Below are 3,388 nucleotides of genomic sequence, written 5' to 3' on the forward strand. Positions count from 1 at the left end.
TGAACTGCAGTCATTTAGGGTCAAAGATTTGGAAGTAGATGAAAAAGTAACTAGATGCTTGGGGAGATTTTCTATGGCTTTGGTGAAGTGAAACAGGGGGGTACTGCAGTCACCATCAACAGCTTCCTTACACTTCTAAGATGTGGTCGTCCAGCCTTTGGAACGAGTGGTGGGTGTCCGCAGTCCCGGGGGGGTCCGAGTCGCCCGGTCTGCCTTTTACCTCTCGATCCTCTCCTGATCTGCGCCGATGGAACAAGTGCTCCCAGCTGCTCACGCCTCTCACCTCACCGCCGCGGAGGACGTGAGCGGGTGGGCGTAGGAGGCTGGGCGAGGGGCGCAGCTCCTCCGCGCACACCCCGGCAGCGGGTGGGCTGAGAGGGAGCGCGGTAGGTGCCTCCGCGCCTCCGCCCCTCCCTTCCTCCTCCCTCCCTCCCTCCCGCGGCGCATCCTCCCGCCCCCCGCCCTCGCCTCTCCCCGGCACTCGTCGCTTGCGGGGCTGCCGCCGGGGGTGGTGCCAGCAGCGCCGGCCCGACCCCCCGCCTCGGGATGTGCTGAGCAGGGGCAGCTCCCCTCGGGCCTCTCCGCGCCTCGCCCACCGCCTGCCCGTTCTCCCCGCCGCCCCTCGCCTGCTCGGAACGGGTCGCGTCGGGTCGGTCGCCGGTGGCGGAGGATCCCGGCGGTGAGTGCGGGACAGGGCGGGGCGGCCACCGGCCCCGGGGGGCGGAGGGGGGGCTCGGGGGGCGTGGGGGCCTCTCCGGGCTCGGGCGGGGGGGGAGCGGCTTCGCTGCGCGTCGGTGCTGCCGGGACTGAGCTGTGTCTGTGGAGCCGTGCGGGATGCGCGTATGTGGGTATGAATATATAGATATAGTTATATCTATATATGTAATATCTATCTATCTGTCTGTCCATCTCTCCATCTGTCCATCCATCCATCTGTCCATCCATCCATCTGTCCATCCATCCATCCATCCTTCCATCCATCCATCTATCCATCTATCTATCTGTCTGTCTGTGTCTGTCTATCTATCTCTCTCTCCATATAGCTAAATTTCCTGTTGAACGTCCTCGTGTGGGCACGGGGGAGGGAGGAGAAGCCGGGCGCCGTGGCCGCCTTGTGCCGACGGCGTGTCCGCGGGAGCCCGTGGGTGCTCACACGGTCGCGCCGCCCTGCCCTGCTCGGTAGGTACCTCTCTATGTGTATGTATGGATGTACGTATATGTATGTTTGCACATCTGTATGGGCACGGCGCCCTGCACTCTCCCTCCCTCCCTCCCTCTGCAGGTGCCTGTGTGCTGTGTGACACACCCCGGTGCCGCACGCCCGCGGTCCCCAAATGTCCCCGCACCTGTGGTCGCGGTGCTGCCCTGGGGGCGGGTTTGCGGACACCCTCGATGGAGGAGTCGGAGGGTCCCACGGGCTGGGTCCTGCCTCCGCCCCGTCTCTCTGTATAAAGCACCCCCCCCTTCGCCATCCCCAGGGTGACAGGTACTGTAGGCAGTTTGGCTGGAGCACAAACACTGCCTTTCTTCACACGCTCGTCACGAGTTAGTAGAAAGCTGCGACAGCCCAGATGCCTTCCTAGACATCCATTCCTCCTACTCAGGCTCTGGCAAAGAAGAAAAGATAACAGGCAGCACTTCTGTCTGTGTGGGTGGAGGAAGAGAAAGGAGTATTGATGATGGATTTGTTGAAGGGACACTAATTCTTGGTTTTAATTACTATTTTAGTGGTTTCAGTGCAGCGCTGTGCTGCATAGCTGCCACAGAACTCACTTGGTAGCTTTAGTTCAGTGCTTTTAAAACCTTGCATTCTTCCTTCTGCTTTTTAGTAAAATCTTTTCTCGGTCCTGATGCATGCAAGGAACCCAGTCAGGAAAGCTCAATTTCCAGAAGAGGGACGTGGACTGTGTGCAAAATGCTGAACAACTGGAAAAGCAGCATCTTCTATTTGCTACAGTCCTTCTGGGTTGTAATGGCAATTTCCTACAACAAGTGAACATTTGTCATTCAGGCGGGATTTTGGTTAATGTGGTTTGTTTTGCAGGTTGGTCTGTTTGTTTGGGGATTTTTAAGTTGCTGGTGTGTTTTTAAGTTGTTTTTTTTTTTTTTCTCTGAATGAGAGGTGGAGTATCATTAAATGCAGGGCTAGATCTTGCAATCAGCACATGAACAGAACCATCCTTTGGAAGGAATGATGCCTTGGTAGACAAGGAAGGAACTCATATCCATCTTCCAACCAGTACTGCATTATTGGCAACCTCTCTTAGGATTCTCTGGAAACAGGATCTCTGTTTCCTATAGCTACATAATATAGAGGTATAAATAATATAATTTTTAAGTAATTGTGTTCCCATTCAGTTGGAATAATTTTTTTCCCCTTTCTGGGATAAAAAACTTAAACAATCTTATTGAAAGTGTACTGTCTTTTTTTTTTTCTCTAGAACTGTGTGAAGAAAGTCTTCAGCCATGGATGTGTTCATGAAGGGACTTTCCAAGGCAAAGGAGGGAGTCGTAGCAGCAGCAGAAAAAACCAAGCAGGGTGTGGCAGAGGCGGCAGGAAAGACGAAAGAGGGAGTCCTCTATGTGGGTAGGTGGGCAAAGGAGACCACAGTGCTGGTTGGTGTACACAGACATTCACAGCTGGATCCTCATCAGACCTAGTATTCTGAAAAAAAACCCCCTAATCACTCATAGGAGACCATTGCAAAACAAACAAGAGGAGAGTTGTGCCTCCTGAGCTCCAGTTCTTTAAAATCAAGTGTTGGTTCTTGTGTCACATGCTGGCCACGTGTCACTGCTCTGTGGAGCCACATCTGTTAGCACCAGACTGAATGAGATTATATCATGGGAGGTGCCTTGCAGTACAGGACACTGGCTGGTTATTCTATTCAAGAAGTTTGCCATGTTAAGGCTGAAGGGGTAGTTGGCACAGTAAAAATAAATTAAAAAAATATAAAAGCTGAAGTGGAAGGTAACTTGACAGCATTCTATAGAACGTGGAGTTTAAATAGGATTTTAAGAGAAGACACTTGAGAGGTTAATGCAGGAATTGAGGATTAGACAGGCTGACTGATTGACATGTTGACAGTAATGTTTTGCATGGCAAAGTGTCATCTCCTCATCGTTTGAAGTTAACTTCATCTTTTGTACTTACTATTGCAAATTCCTAGTATTTCCATGACTTCTCCAAGAATAACAACTACAGTTAATGGGATAGGGCAGATAGACCCCAAGGTAGCAAAGCAGTTATTAAGTGTCATTCTAGGACGCAAAAGTCTTGCATAGAGGCAGGGATAAAATTCTTTTCAAATCCCAGATTGGTACTTTTATGCATGATAGTCACCTTCATTTTAGCAAGTATTGGGCTTTAGAGGACTGTCTTGCAAAT

At 51.6% G+C, this 3,388-nt stretch overlaps 1 long non-coding RNA gene across 1 annotated transcript; it reads left to right on the forward strand.

Annotated features, from left to right (window-relative positions):
- The first annotated feature begins 470 nt into the window (after positions 1–470).
- Positions 471–2,623, forward strand: LOC113962263. Its single transcript, XR_003532496.1, has 3 exons — positions 471–679; positions 1,044–1,179; positions 2,442–2,623. It is a non-coding gene; the product is annotated as an uncharacterized LOC113962263 (long non-coding RNA).
- Positions 2,624–3,388: the final 765 nt, after the last annotated feature.

Source organism: Neopelma chrysocephalum, unplaced genomic scaffold (genome assembly GCF_003984885.1).
Source record: "Neopelma chrysocephalum unplaced genomic scaffold, ASM398488v2 Primary Assembly neopelma1_135623, whole genome shotgun sequence".
NCBI classification, from domain to species: Eukaryota; Metazoa; Chordata; class Aves; order Passeriformes; family Pipridae; genus Neopelma; species Neopelma chrysocephalum.